Below are 16,238 nucleotides of genomic sequence, written 5' to 3' on the forward strand. Positions count from 1 at the left end.
ATAGGGAGTTAAATCAATGCACAATTAAGGACAAGTTTCCCATTCCCATCGTAGATGATCTTCTAGATGAACTCACTGGAGCTACGATTTTTTCTAAAATTGATCTAAGGTTAGGATACCATCAGATTAGAATGGTACCTGAGAATATTCCAAAAACTCCTTTAAAGACTCACTCGTGCCATTATGAATACCTTTTCGTGCCATTTGGTTTAACAAATGCTCCCTCTACATTTCAATGTCTTATGAATCATTTGTTCCAACAGTTTCTAAGGAAATTTGTCTTGGTTTCCTTTGATGACATTTTGGTTTATAGTGTGCATTTGCATGACCATGCCCAACATCTCCAACAAGTATTTGAAGTTATGAAGTCCAACAGCCTACTAGCTAAACACTCTAAATGTGTTTTTGGGGTGGCAAAGGTGGAATACTTGGGCCATTTCATCTCTGTTGCAGGAGTTTCCACTGATCCAAAGAAAATTTTGGCTGTTCAACAATGGCATGTGCCTACTACTCTAAAGCAACTCAGGGGTTTTCTCGGTCTTGCTGGATATTATAGGAAGTTCATCAGGAATTATGGTTTTATCAGTCGACCTCTCACTGATTTACTTAAGAAAGATAGCTTTAAATGGTCCACCAGTGCTGAGCAAGCATTCATTGCTCTAAATATGGCATTAACCACTGCTCCTGTATTGGCCTTGCCCAACTATTCTGCCCCTTTTGTGGTTGAAACTGATGCCAGTGGCACAGGTATTGGGGCTGTACTTATGCAAGAGGGTCATCATGTGGCCTTTATCAGTAAAGTCTTGGCCCCTAGGCATGCTGCTCTTTCTGTTTATGAGAGGGAACTTCTGGCCCTTATTTTTGCTGTGAGCAAGTGGTCACATTACCTCATGGGTCAGCATTTCATTATAAGAACTGATCAGAAGGCCTTGAAGTATCTCCTAGAGTAGAAGATCCATACATATTCACAAATCAAGTGGATAGCCAAGCTTCTACCCTTTGATTTTGAGATCCAATATAAGAAGGGCAGGGAGAACATAGTTGTTGATTCTTTATCAAGGATTCAAGGTGCTGAACTAATGTCATTGCTTGTCTCTTCTGTCTCCATTAAGTTATGGGAAGAAATCACTGCCAGTTGGTCTTCTGATCCTGAGTTACATTCCCTAGTCTTGTCCTTACAACAGGCCCCTCAAAAACATTTTACTTGGATCAATCATCAACTTAGACGAAAAGGGAAGTTGGTGATAGGAAATGATGCTGCTTTGCGCACTAAGCTGCTTTCCTTGTGGTACTCCACACCAGCAGGTGGCCAATCTGGGTTAGATGCTACCACCAAGAAGGTGCTGACCTATTTTTATTGGAAGGGTATCAGGAAGGACATTGCAACCTTTATTCAAAATTGTACCATTTGCCAAAGGAATAAGTATGATACATCAGCTTCTCCTGGTCTTCTCCATCCCCTTCCTATCCCTCCCTTGCCTTGGACTGACATTACCATGGACTTTATTGAAGGCCTTCCCAAGTCCAAAGGTAAGACAGTCATTTGGGTCATAGTTGATCGTCTAACCAAGTATGGTCATTTCATTGCTCTCACGCACCCATATACTGCCCAAACCTTGGTTCCTATCTTCTTGGACAACATTTTTAAACTAGTTGGTTTCCCTACTTCAATCACTAGTGACAGAGATCCTATCTTTGTCAGCTCCTTTTGGAAAGAATTCCTTTCAGCTCAAGGTATTACTCTGCAAACTTCTACTGCGTACCATCCCCAAACTGATGGCCAAAATGAGGTGCTCAATAGGTGCCTCGAGACTTATTTGAGGTGATTTTGCACTGACTCCCTTGCTGATTGGTCTTCCTTTTTGCCCTTAGCTGAATGGTGGTACAACTCAAGCTTACACTCCACCATTAAAACCCCTCCCTTTGAACTTCTATATGGCTATCCTCCCCCCTTACACTTACCCTTCCTTCCTGGGGATTCTGAGTTTTCTTCTATTGAAGATATCTTGCTAGTAAGGGAATTCATTCAAATTGCCAATTTCATTTACATAGGGCTCGGCAATGCATGAAAGCCCTGGCTGATGCTCACAGACCGGATAGAAGCTTCAATGTCGGCGATTGGGTATTCATCAAGTTACAACCTTATAGATAGTCTACCTCGACTGGTTCTCCTTATCACAAGCTCACTTCTCGTTACTTTGGCCCATATCCCATTATTAAAAAGATTGGTGTTGTTGCATATAAGCTCCTGCTACCTCCAGAGGTCCTTATCCATCCCACCTTCCACATTTCTCAGCTCAAACTTTGCCAACTCTTCCTTCGGAGATTATTCCCCCTTCTGTCCTCGACCTTTCCAGCCAACTTTGTCCAGTTCTTGAGGCCATTCTTGCTAGGCGTTTGATCAAAAAAGGGAAAAAGGCTGTTGCACAGTGCCTTGTCAAATTGTCCAACTTAGATGCTTCTTATGCCACATGGGAATTGGCTTCTGCCCTTCGTACTCGATTTCCAGCTTTCACCCTTGAGGACAAGGGTGATCTTCATCAGGGGGTATTGATACACATATTTCAGCAACATCCAACGTAGAAGCTGAGTAGGATCATTTGAAAGCTGAGTAGGATCATTTGAAAGTTAGCTGAGTAGGATTATTTGAAAGTTAGTTGGGCGAGAAAAGTAGTTATTTCCATTTCTCTATTTTCAGCATGCCTTTCATTTCATTTTCAAATTTCAATTGTATAATTAATGGATTGAAATAGATGGAAGTCAGACTTTAGCAGATAATACTGATTCTCTCTTCTTTTCTTCTTCTAAACTCTCTCTCTCCTCTCTCCATTCTGTCTCTCTTCCCTATTTCCCTTCCTCTTTCCTCTCAATTTGCTGCTCCATTTTAATGTTGATACCTTATTGGTATCATTAAGAGGTTGCTTTTATTGGTTAGGTCATGATCTGTGGGTAGGAAAAATAATAGGAGTAAGGGTTTCCCTGGGAAGGCTTAAGGGAAATTATTGAAGAGGGAACCAGATTCTAGATCTAGAGAGAAGGAGTCTCTCTCTAACCGATCTCTCAATATATATGACTTTATTTGTTAAAAAAATTATTTCAACGACGTAATATATCTTTAATAGAGAAAATGATACTGTATAACCGGCTCCCAAAATAATAACCGAAAAATATATTTTTGTGTGTGTGTGTATGTTATTGTATGTTATATCTAAAACTTTATAAATTTTATACACTTTTGCGACTACCGGATATAATTAGGTTTTGATGCGGGCAAAAGTGATCTTTACACAGCATTATACATGGGAAACGTTGGTTTTCTTCTCATCCGACTCATTAATTTTTGTGTGGGAATAACTAAGGAAGAACGTCCACATACGTGCGTTTATGTTATTTTGATATCCAAATTAATCTCTTATTTGAAATTGCTTGCATCTCACCTTATCTATTAGTGATGATTGTTGTAATAACCCGTACTTTCGACCTTAGATTTAAACCGTTTGATGTATGTAAATAGACCCGAGTCCTAAAGAAATTGAGTTATATTCAAGATATGCGTCATGGTTTGAAGTATAGTAAGTCATGATTCAAGAGTCGACAAAAAGTTTTGTTAGAATTAAGTTGGTGAATTAGCTCGTATAAGGTCCTATTTCATATAAGCATAACTCCCTGTATATAAGGTATTATGGGGTGATCTATTTATCAAATTGGAGGTGTTGGAGTCTAGTTTCTAACACCGCAAATCGATTGTTAATCCGGCTTTGGAACGAAAAGTTATGCGCAATTTACTATGGATCTATCAGCTTTTTTCAAGTGCTAGCGGTGGACATATGGAACTTCCTAGGATGACTTTATATAAACCCCAAAACCTATTTTTTAGATAATTAGTTTTCATCTTTCTCATAGTATTTCGGCCTATCAGCCCTAATATCCCTCTCCATCATCAAGATCTCTAAGAAGTGAAGTTCTCTGGTGGTATAAGCAAGTAAAAGCCTTAATATCTCTCTCCATCATCAAGATCTCTATTAAGTAAAGTTCTCTTGTGGTGTAATCAAGTAAAAGCATGATCTGGGACTCAGACCTCCAACTTATTTCTTCTCTAAATATCATATATCTCATCATAATCCTTCCGTGATTGTAGAGTTTGCTCAGTTCTTGTAAGCTCGGGAAAGGGGACTTGTTTTTTCCTTAATCAAGGTATGGAGTCCCTTCCTATTTTTGTAGAAGAGGTCGTAAGAAAGATGTTAGTATGTTATCGAATAGGACTCACGAGACAGTGATCGAAAGTCGTTGAGTCCGAGTAATTTTGATTGTTATTAGTTGTCTAAATTAGTTATTGGGCTACCTAGTTGTTGTTGTTGTAATTATTGTTGTTGTTGTTGTTGCTCGGGAGATAGGAGGGCATGGATAAATTCCGTATAGTTAAAGTATAGCGAGGTCATCGCTCGTCGTGTTATTGTTATGCCATCTTGATGGTTGATACTAGTATTGCTATCATATCTTAGATTAAGCTTGTAAAGGGAGGTGGTTCTTCATAATTGTTTGGATGTTTGTAAAGTGAGGTATGTAATGTCTATATCATTCTGTTGGCATGACTCGTTATCATATGTTTCCTCCTAAACGAGATTCAAAAGAACAAAATATCGTGAACCTTCTTATCATATACATATTGTTCAAAGGTTCCCCTTAGTGGTATCACTCATATCATGTTGGACCTTCATATGAGGTTATAGAACCCTCGCCCTTAAGTCAAGATGTTAGGTCCTCATTCGAGAAGTTCATGTTATATGTGTTAGTTAGTTCCTCTGTATGTTTAAACATCTGAAATCTTGCTTAACTCTTTTATAAACTATTGAATAAGAACTTTACTATTTATTTTTTTACCTATGATATACGGGGGATATGACAAGGTTGTGCCTTGCACGAGACCAGTTGAGATCTATACATATACGATATCATAAGGTCGTGTCTCGCACGAGAAAGTTTTCACATGTTATATTCCCTATGTGGCTCACTATATTTCAGAATTAAAAGGACCTATCAGTTATATAACAATCCAAAGTTGAAAAGAAATATGATTCCAAATAACTCAGCAAGCACTACAAAAAGATATTTGTAACATAAGAACGATAATATCTTATATGTATTCATGTAGGTTGTTTCATAGATTCCTGATGTATTTAGTCTATTACATTTCAGTTGCCTCTGTTATGAGCCTTTGTTCCTTCATTATTATTTAGTCTGCCTTACATATGTGTACTATTCCATCTGTAGTCATGTCCCTTTTACCGGGGCTGTTGTATTCTTGCTGCAGGTAATCCATGTTCTACACGGCCAAGGAAACATCAGTCCATTTTCATGAGATAGGGACGAGCAAGTGACATATTGGGGAAAAAATAAGCAGGCCTTCTAAGCAGTCATTTAGGGGCCTCGTTAGCGACCCATCATTCTTCCCTAAGCTGTCAGAGTCCGTTCAGATACTCAAGTTGGCAGGCCTCCAATAAGCAGTTATAAACGTTCAATGGTTGTTTAGTCAGCTCTATTTCTACCTGGAGTTTGGTCAAGTCTTGTCATTTTATGATGTATATATGTATAGACTTTACGGGTAGGTCGGATCCTATACTAGCAGTAGTACTAATGTTAGACACTCGAAGAGGCTTTGTAGACTTATGTAATTTGTATTTTCAATTATTATAGGTGTTAATTCAATACTCAGGTATCGGATTGTCAGCATGTGTTACAACCATAGAGCCCTATATGTATGTATCTCTTTTGGGCTGGAAGTAATTGTTGTTTTCATATTTCCTCTATTAGCAGGTTTTCGTGTGTTTTATGATTATGTATACAACAGGTTCATAAGTCTTACATGCTGGTTCGCTCGATCAGGTTAAGGCATCGGGTGCCTGTCTGCCTCACCCAGGTGGGTTCGTGACAAATTAATAATAATATAGATGGGTGAAGATCATTCCAATTGAAGTTTTAGAAAGATTCACTTGGAGTTGGATAAAGTGCTTTGTGTTAGTACTCTGTATTTGTCAACCAATTCTGGAAAAGATAAAACAACATATAAACAGAAAATGTAAACAAAATAAAAGTTAATCCGATCCCACTAAATTCACAGTGTTTCCTTAAGGAATTTAATCCCCTCCTAGTACCCAAGGTTATGGATTATTTCCTCCCAGGATAGAACGAATCACACACTGGTGTAGTGGTACTTCAAACCCCAGTGTTTCAGCGAACACAAAGTTCGGTAGAAAATCACACTTACTGTTGCTTTCTTTGATATGAAGAGTATGCAGAAGAAAGGAGTAGAACTCAGAAAATCGTATGGAAATTCTGAGAGAATGGACTTGTATTTATAGCCAATGTTGGGCTGAAAACTGAAGAGGTGCAACTCTTCAGAATGGTTGTTTATGTAAAACGGCCATAGCGAGCTCGTCGCTCGTCGTGTTATTGTTATGCCATCTTGATGGTAGATACTAGTATTGCTATCATATCTTAGATTAAGCTTGTAAAGGGAGGTGGTTTATCATAATTTGTTTGGAGGATCGTAAAGTGAGGTATGTAACGGCTATATCATTCCGTTGGCATGACTCGTTATGATATGTTTCCTCCTAAACGAGATTCAAAAGAACAAAATATCGTGAACCTTCTTATCGTATACGTAATGTTCAAAGGTTCCCCTTAGTGGTATCACTCTTATCATGTTGAACCTTCATATGAGGTAATAGAACCCTCACCCTTAAGTCGAGATGTTAGGTCCCTTAATTCGAGACGTTCATGTTATATGTGTTAGTTAGTTCCTTTGTAAGTTAAAACAACTATGAAATCTTGCTTAACTCTTTCATAAACTATTTAATAAGAACTTTACTATTTATTATAGACGGTGGATATGACAAGGTTGTGCCTCGCATGAGTCCCATCGAGGTCTATATATATACGATATCATAAGGTCGTGCCTTATATATATATATATATATATATATATATANTTGTGCCTTGCACGAGACCAGTTGAGATCTATACATATACGATATCATAAGGTCGTGTCTCGCACGAGAAAGTTTTCACATGTTATATTCCCTGCGTGGCTCACTATTTTTCAGGATTAAAAGAACATATCGGTTATGTAACAATCCAAAGCTGAAAAGTATTATGATTCCACATAACTTAGCAAGCACTACAAAAGACGTTTGAAACATAAGAACGGTAATATCTTATATGTATTCATGTAGGTTGTTTCATAGCTTCCTAATGTATTTAGTCTATTACATTTCAATTGCCTTTGTTATGAGCCATTGTTCCTTTTTATTATTTTGTCTGCCTTATATGCGAGTACAATTTCATCCATACTCACGTCCCTTTTACTGGTTCAGATACTCAAGTTGGCAGGGCTCTAATAGGCAGTTATAGGCGTTCAATAGTTGTTCGGTAAGCTCCATTTCTACCTGGAGTCTGGTCGAGTCTAGTCATTTTATGATGTATATATGTATAGACTTTACAGGTAGGTCGGATCCTGTACCAACAGTAGTACTATTGTAAGACACTCATAGAGGCTTTGTAGACTTATGTACTTTGTATTGTCAGTTATTATAGGTGTTAAGTCAGTACTCAGGTGTCGGAATGTCAGCATGTATTACGACCATGGAGCCCTATATATATGTGTCTCTTTTGGGCTGGAAGTAATTGTTGTTGTCATATTTCCTCTATTAGCAGGTATTTAATTAGCATGTTTTTATGTGTTTTATAATTCAGTATACAACAGGTTCATAAGTCTTACAGGTCGGTTCGCTCGGTCAGGTTAAGGCACCGGATGCCTGTCCGCCTCACCGAGGTTAGGGCGTGACAAATTAATAATACCATGGATGGGTGAAGATCATTTCAATTGAAGCTATAGAAAAGATTCAGTTGGAGTTGGATAAAGTGCTTTGTGTGGCGGACTTTCCAAACACTAGTATGTTCAACTATGAGGTTAGGGGTTATCGCTTTATAGGTGAAGTCATGCACTTTGCAATAATAATGCTTAAAGAGATCCCTACGAGAAGCAGTTGGCTCTTTGAATCTCAAGGTTGAGTAATTGGATATTGATCCTATTGTATATTTGATGTTTAAATTAGTTTTAATTCGAACTAATAATTATCATACTAAATTCACATATTTGGTAATTTTTTAACTTTCATAGTTGTGCATTTCACTTCAAAGAAGCATGCATTTCAGTTTTCACCTTTTGCTTTAAGCCCTAGAACTAGCCTCTGTTTTTTTCACTTTTGCTTCTAAGAATCCTCGGTAGAGGGATTTTACTGGGTATGTTGTTGTTGTTGTATCCTCGGCGATGTTCCCTCTTTAGGGAGCTCATGTTCATTGCTAATTGTTTTGGATCTCTTTACGTGTTTTGGATATTACTGAATCATAGTATAATCTTCGTAATAATAATAAGAGAAAACTCAATTACAGAAAAAGGGTGGGTTAGATTAGCCAATCCAAACCAAAATGGTGTCGTTGACAAAATCGCCAGAAAAATTGTGACTTTTCTATAGAATGGAGGGCTAACGTATTTCTTCTCATCTTTTGTAATTGTGACGACCCGACCCGTCGTCACGTGAGTTACCGCCCCGTTTTTCCCATGTTATGCTTCTTTAAGTTTCATTATCAGTATTTGATGTGTTAGAGTTGGTTTGGAATGGTTTTGATAAGAAATGAGACACTTAGTCTCTTTTAAGAAGGCTTAAGTTGGAAAAGTCAATCGGATATTGACTTTTGTGTTAGAGGGCTCGGATTTGAATTCCGATGATTTGGTTAGCTTCGGGGGATGATTTGTGACTTAGGAGTGCGATCGGAATTGATTTTAGAGGTTCGGTGTAGAATTAGGCTTGAATTGGCGAAGTTAGTATTTTGGCGAATTCCGGTTGGTAGGTGAAATTTTGATCCGGGGGTCGGAATGAGATTCCGAGAGTTGCAGTAGCTTCGTTAGGTAATTTTGGATGTGTGTGCAAAAATTTCAGGTCATTCGGAGGTGTTTTGGTTGGGTTTCTGATCGAATGCGTGTTTCGGAAGTTTTAGAAGAACTTAGGCTTGAATTCGATGAGAAATGATGGTATTAGTGTTGTTTGAGGTGTTTTAATGATTGGAGAAAGTTTGAATAAGGTATTGGATCATGCTTGTATTTTTGTTTGAGGTCCCGAGGGCCTCGGGGTGATTTCGGATGGCTAACGGGATGTTTTGAACTTAAGAGATTTGCAGAACCTGTGCTGCTTCTGGTATTTTCGCTTTTGCGGAATTGGGACCGCAGAAGCGGTACCGCAGAAGCGAGAGGAGAGACGCAGAAGCGGCAGGGACCGCAGGTGCGGAATCGGTGACCGCATCTGCGGAGTCGCTGATGCGACAGGAGGACCGCAGATGCGACAGGAGGACCGCAGATGCGGTATTTGAGCTCTTATGGGGATCCGCAGATGCGTTAAATTGTCCGCAAAAGCGGGAGGCGCAGGAGCGGATGTTAAACCGCAGAAGCGGATATGTCCGCAGAAGCGGTGCACTGACCGCAAAAGCGGGAGCCGCAGATGCGGCCATGGAGCCGCAGATGCGGAAATAACTGGTCAGAATAGTTTTTATTTCCCTTCGCGAATTTTTGAAAGGGTTTCATATTTTCACTTCGGACTTGGAGAATTTGGGCGAGTTGGAGGAGAGGAATCAAGGGACTTCATTGAGGTAAGAATTTCTAAACCAAAAACACGATTTAATGGTGCAAACACATGAAATTAGACAGAAAACTCAAGGATTTAAGGTCAAAAATGGTGGTTTAGGGCTTGAAACCTAAGAGAACAAAAATGGGAATTTGAGGGGTCATTTGGACTCCGATTTTGGTGTTCTTTATATGTATAGACTCGCGGCGAGATAAGTAATCCGGTGATGTAAAATTTATAATTTTTCGAGAAGTGGGCCGGGGGCTCGGGTTTTGCCAACTTCGTGATTTTCGAAGTTTTTCGAGTCTTTTCGATTGGGTCATATTCCCTTAGCATATTGTGACGTATTCGTTGTGGTTTTGGTCAGATTCGACGCGCGAAGAGGTGAATTAGAAAGGCAAGGGCATAGCAAGCTAAGACTTTGGCCGGCTTGAGGTTAGTAATAAATGTAAATGCTGTGTTGAGGGTTTGAAACCCCGAATTCGCACAACGTAGTGCTATGTGAGGTGACTTGCACGCCGGATAATGGGCGTGGGGTAGAGCACCCTATTTGTTTGTAGTTTCATGATATCCTTATAAAAATGGATTAAATTGTTATCATGGGGGCCTTGTGCCAACTACTTGAATCCTTCAGGGATTGTTTTAATGATTTCTTACCAAATTCATAAATATTAAACTCAGTCCTGGTATTTAATACTGTGTTTGCAAACTCAGCCAATTTTTCTCAAAACTTGGAACTTAAATAATATTTTAAATGAAGTTTGGGCTGAATATTTTTATACTATTGTGCCGAAAGGCTTATGTGATTTTTGGACTGAGTATGGGATCGGGCTGCACGCCGCAGCAGTACTATAATGATATTGATATGAGGCCAAGGGCCAGTTTGATGCCACGAGATGGCTTATTATTGCGCTTGGGCCGTAAGGGGCCCCTCCCGGAGTCTGCACACCCCGAGTGAGCGCCGTCGACGTTAAATAAATGGAGCGGGCTGCACGTCCGCAGCGGGGTACTGGAGGTACCAGTTTATGTGTTGATTGCATACTTGATTGCCATTTACTTATTTATCTGCTGTGATATTCTATAATTGTTTTTCATTAGTTTATTGAGTTGATATTATTTAGATTGAGCTGTTGTAATTATAGCTTACTTTGTGCCTGTCCAGGATTTCTTACTCTCAACCCTTATTTATGTTTATTACTTTCTGGGTTGGAAGTACTCACAATACTCCCTGCACCTTGTGTGCAGATTCAGGTACACCACAGGGTGAGTGAGGACTTGTTTAGCGGAGCAGCATTTATCCGGGAGTATCGAGGTAGCTGCATGGCGTTCGCAGCCTTGATCTCTCCCATCCATTTTATCCTTTTATTCGTATTTTTCTTTCCTAGACAATCTTGTGAAAGGTGAATATTCCGTTTTAGAGGATCATGTTCGTGACACCAGATCTGTGGGCTATTTAGTATTTTATCTTGGGATTTTTGAATGTTAGAAATTATTTCAGAGGTTCCGCATTTAAATTGCTATTTTTACTTGTGAATATTCATTTATCCACCTAGGTTATTTGGTCAAGGTTGTGTAAATGGTCGGGCATGCCTAGCAGTGTATTGGGCGCCATCACGACCGGGGTTGGGGTCGTGACAAGGTGGTATCAGAGCCTAGGTTACTTGGTCTCGCGAATCATGAGCCGGTTTAGTAGAGTCTCGCGGATCGGTACAGAGACGTCTGTATTTAACCTCAAGAGGCTGCAGAACCTTTAGGAAATACTCCATATTCTTGAAACTCTTGTCGTGCGGCTTTGTTGAACTATGAACTAAATTTTTGTTATTCTATTCTCTCACAGATGGTGAGAACACGAGCTACCGAACGTGACGGACGACCACCAGTGCCACCTACTGAGGCCGCCAGAGGCCGTGGGCGCGGTCGTGGTCATGGTAGGGGTAGAGTAGTCGGGACAGTACCTGCTAATCCTACGATTGCCCCAGCTTAGGATCAGGCTCCAGCGGTGGAGACTCCAGCAGCACCTGCTCAGGCACCAACTGTGCCTATTGTGATTCCGGGTCTTCAGGAGACCTTGGCACAGATCTTGACGGTCTGTACTGGTTTGGCTCAGGCAGTTTCAGCCACCACAGCAGCAGCAGCTACTTCACAGACCAGGGGAGGCAATCAGACCCCCGATGTCCGTACACCTGCGCAGGGAGTGCAGGGGCTACAGACACCGGAGGCACCTCCAACTCAGCAGGTTGCACCAGCTCAGGGTTTTGTGGTTCCAGCTATGCCAGACGATGAGCAGTGTTGTCTCAAGAGGTTTGGTAGACTCCAACCTCCGACATTCGGTCGTGCTGAGGGCGAGGATGCCCAGAGTTTTCTTGACAGATGCCAGCGTATGCTCCGTACGGCAGGGATCCTTGAGTCGAGTGGTGTGGCATTTACTACTTTTCAGTTCACGGGGGATGCTCTTACTTGGTGGGAGGACTTTGAGAGGCGTAGGCCTGCCGGTGCAGCACCTCTGACTTGGCAGCAGTTCTCAGCTCTTTTTCTGGAGAAGTATATACCTCAGTCCCGCATGGAAGAGTTGCGTAGGCAGTTTGAGTGGTTGACACAGGGAGACATGACAGTGACTCAGTATGAGGTGAGGTTTTCCCAGCTGGCTCGTCATGCTACTTGGATGGTTCCAACAGATCGCGAGAGGATCAGGAGATTTGTGGATGGTCTTAACTATCATCTCCGTATTCTGATGACTAGAGAGAGAGCACTGGGTGCTACGTTTGAGGAAGTGGTAGACATTGCTCGTGAGATTGAGTTAGTTCGCCGTAGAGAGCGAGAGGAGAGGGAGGCCAAGAGGCCTCGTGGATCGGGCAGTTTCAGTGGTGCTCCTTCGAGGGGTCAGTTCCAGCAGGGTAGAGGTCACTTTTTCAGGCCTGCTCAGTCAGCTCGTCCAGAGTATCGTGGGGGATCATCAGGCCGTGGTCATTATGGGCCCCAGCAGGGTCAGACCTCACTCAGCGCCCTTCCAGCTCAGAGTTCATCTCATGCCCCATCAGTTCAGGGTTCTTCTGCGCCGAGTGCATCTACTAGTCACTCCGGTGCGAGAGGTTTTCATCAGTCCCCATCTTGGGGTACCGGGCAGCTGCTATGAGTGCGGAGAGTTGGGTCATTTTAGGAGGCAGTGCCCTCGCCTTCGTGGCAGACAGCATCAGCAGAGGGGTCAGCCCTCGACTTCTGCTCCAGTTATTTCACCACCCGCCCAGTCAGCTAAGGGTGGAGATCAGGCAGCCAGGGGCCGCCCCAGAGGTGGAGATCGATCAGGCGGTGGCCAGGCTCGTTTCTACGCGATGCTGGGCAGGACAGATGTCATTGCTTCAGACGCTGTCATTACAGGTATTATTTCAGTCTATCACAGAGATGCCTCAGTATTATTTGATCCCGGTTCTACCTATTCATATGTATCTTCATACTTTGCTCATCATTTGGGTACGACCCGAGGGTGTCTTGCCTTACCTGTTCATGTGTCTACCCCGGTGGGCGACACTATTATTGTGGACCATGTATACTGGTCGTGTTTGGTGACTATTGGGGGTCTGGAGACCCGAGTTGATTTATTGCTACTGAATATGGTAGATTTCGATATTATCCTGGGCATGGACTGGTTATCTCCGTGTCATGCTATTCTAGACTGTTATGCTAAGACAGTCACTTTGGCTATGCCGGGTGTACCGCGGATCGAGTGGCGTGGTGTGACTGGCTATATTCCTAGCAGAGTTATTTCTTTCTTGAAGGCCCAGCGTATGGTTGAAAAGGGTTGTCTTTCCTATTTGGCGTTTGTGAGAGATGTGGGAGCTGAGACCCCCAGCATTGAGTCGGTTCCCGTTGTGAGGGAGTTTTCCGATGTGTTTCCTGCAGACCTACCGGGTATGTCGCCGGACAGGGACATTGATTTTGGCATTGACCTGGTGCCGGGCACTCAGCCCATTTCTATTCCACCATATCGCATGGCACCAGTGGAGTTGAAAGAATTGAAGGAGCAGCTTCAGGAGCTCCTGGATAAGGGGTTCATTCGACCTAGTGTGTCACCTTGGGGTGCACCAGTTCTATTTGTGAAGAAGAAGGATGGCACGATGAGAATGTGCATCGATTATAGACAGTTGAACAAGGTAACATTAAAAACAGTACCCTTACCTCGCATTGATGATTTATTTGACCAGCTTCAGGGAGCGAGGGTGTTCTCAAAAATTGATCTCCGTTCGGGTTACCACCAATTAAAAATCAGGGACTCAGATATTCATAAGACTGCTTTCAGGACTAGATATGGTCACTACGAATTTCTTGTCATGTCTTTCGGGCTGACCAATGCCCCAGCAGCTTTCATGCACCTGATGAACAGTGTGTTCCGGCCTTACCTGGATTCATTTGTCATAGTATTCATTGATGACATACTGGTATACTCGCGCAGTCAGGAGGAGCACGCGCAGCATTTGAGAGTTGTATTGCAGAGGTTAAGGGAGGAGAGGCTTTATGCAAAGTTCTCCAAATGTGAGTTCTGGCTTGGTTCAGTGGCTTTCTTGGGACATGTGGTGTCCAGTGAGGGTATCCAGGTTGACCCAAAGAAGATAGAGGCGGTGCAGAGTTGGCCTAGACCGACCTCAGCCACAGAGATTCGCAGCTTCCTAGGGTTGGCAGGTTACTATCGCCGGTTTGTGCAGGGATTTTCCTCTATTGCATCGCCCTTGACCAAGTTGACTCAGAAGGGTGTCGCATTTGTATGGTCGGACGAGTGTGAGGAGAGCTTTCAGAAGCTCAAGACGGCTTTGACCACAGCTCCAGTGTTAGTCTTGCCATCAGCTTCAGGATCTTATACGGTATATTGCAATGCTTCGAGAGTTGGGATTGGTTGTGTTTGATGCAGGAGGGTAGAGTTATTGCGTATGCTTCTCGTCAGTTGAAGCCCCATGAGCAGAACTACCCTGTCCACGACTTGGAGCTAGCAGCTATAGTTCATGCACTGAAGATTTGGAGGCATTACTTGTATGGCGTATCCTGTGAGGTATTCACTGATCATCGCAGTCTTCAGCATTTGTTCAAGCAAAAGGATCTTAATTTGAGGCAGCGTAGATGGTTGGAGTTACTTAAGGATTATGACATTACTATCCTATATCACCCGGGGAAGGCCAATGTAGTGGCCGATGCTTTGAGCCGGAAGTCAGTGAGTATGGGGAGTTTGGCGTACATTCCAGTTGAGGAGAGGCCATTTGCAGTTGATGTTCAGGCCTTGGCCAACCGATTTGTGAGATTAGATATTTCAGAGCCCAGTCGAGCGTTGGCTTGTGTGGTTTCTCGGTCTTCCTTGTATGACCGCATCAGGGAGTGTCAGTATGATGATCCGCATTTGCTTGTCCTTAAGGACAGGATTCAGCATGATGATGCCAGGGATGTAACCATTGGAGATGATGGTGTGTTGAGGATGCAGGCCGGATGTGCGTGCCCAACGTGGATGGGCTTCGGGAGTTGATACTGGAGGAGGCCCATAGCTCGCGGTATTCCATTCATCTGGGTGTCGCAAAGATGTATCAGGATCTTAGACAGCACTATTGGTGGCGGAGGATGAAGAGAGATATTGTGGAGTATGTAGCCCGGTGTCTTAATTGTCAGCAAGTGAAATATGAGCATCAGAGACCGGGTGGCTTACATCAGCAGATGGTTATTCCTGAGTGGAAGTGGGAGAGAATCACTATGGATTTTGTTACCGGACTTCCACGAACTCTGAAGAAATTTGATGCGCTTTGGGTGATTGTAGACAGACTGACCAAGTCCGCGCACTTCATTCCGGTTTGTACTACCTATTCTTCAGAGCGGCTGGCAGAGATCTATATTCGGGAGATAGTTCGATTGCATGGTGTCCCAGTTTCCATTGGTGTCCCAGTTTCCATCATATCGGATCGGGGCACTCAATTCACCTCTCAGTTTTGGCAGGTTGTTCAGCGAGAGTTGGGTACTCAGGTGTAGTTGAGCACAGCTTTTCACCCTCAGACGGACGGGCAGTCCGAGCGCACCATTTAGATATTGGAGGATATGTTACGTGCCTGTGTTATTGAGTTTGGAGGATCATGGGATCGATTTCTACCGCTTGCGGAGTTTGCATACAATAATAGCTATCAGTCCAGCATTCAGATGGCACCGTATGAGGCCTTGTATGGGAGGCGGTGTAGATCTCCAGTTGGTTGGTTCGAGCCCGGGGAGGCTAGGTTGTTGGGGACAGATTTGGTTCAGGATGCATTGGAGAAGGTAAAGGTGATTTAGGAGAGACTCCGTACAGCACAGTCGAGACAGAAGAGCTATGCAGACAGGAAGGTTCGAGATGTATCTTTTATGATTGGTGAGAAGGTCTTGCTAAAGGTTTCACCCACAAAGGGTGTTATGAGATTTGGGAAGAAAGGGAAGCTGAGCCCGCGGTTTATTGGACCTTTTGAGGTACTTAGGAGGATCGGGGAGGTGGCTTATGAGCTTGCCTTGCCGCCTAGCTTGTCGGGCGTGCATCCAGTTTTTCAAGTGTCTATGCTCCGAAAGTAC

General features: G+C 42.7%; 1 pseudogene; it reads left to right on the forward strand.

Annotated features, from left to right (window-relative positions):
- On the forward strand, window positions 1,080-15,728 carry LOC109232533 (annotated as a pseudogene).

Source organism: Nicotiana attenuata, chromosome 9 (genome assembly GCF_001879085.1).
Source record: "Nicotiana attenuata strain UT chromosome 9, NIATTr2, whole genome shotgun sequence".
Lineage (NCBI taxonomy): Eukaryota > Viridiplantae > Streptophyta > Magnoliopsida > Solanales > Solanaceae > Nicotiana > Nicotiana attenuata.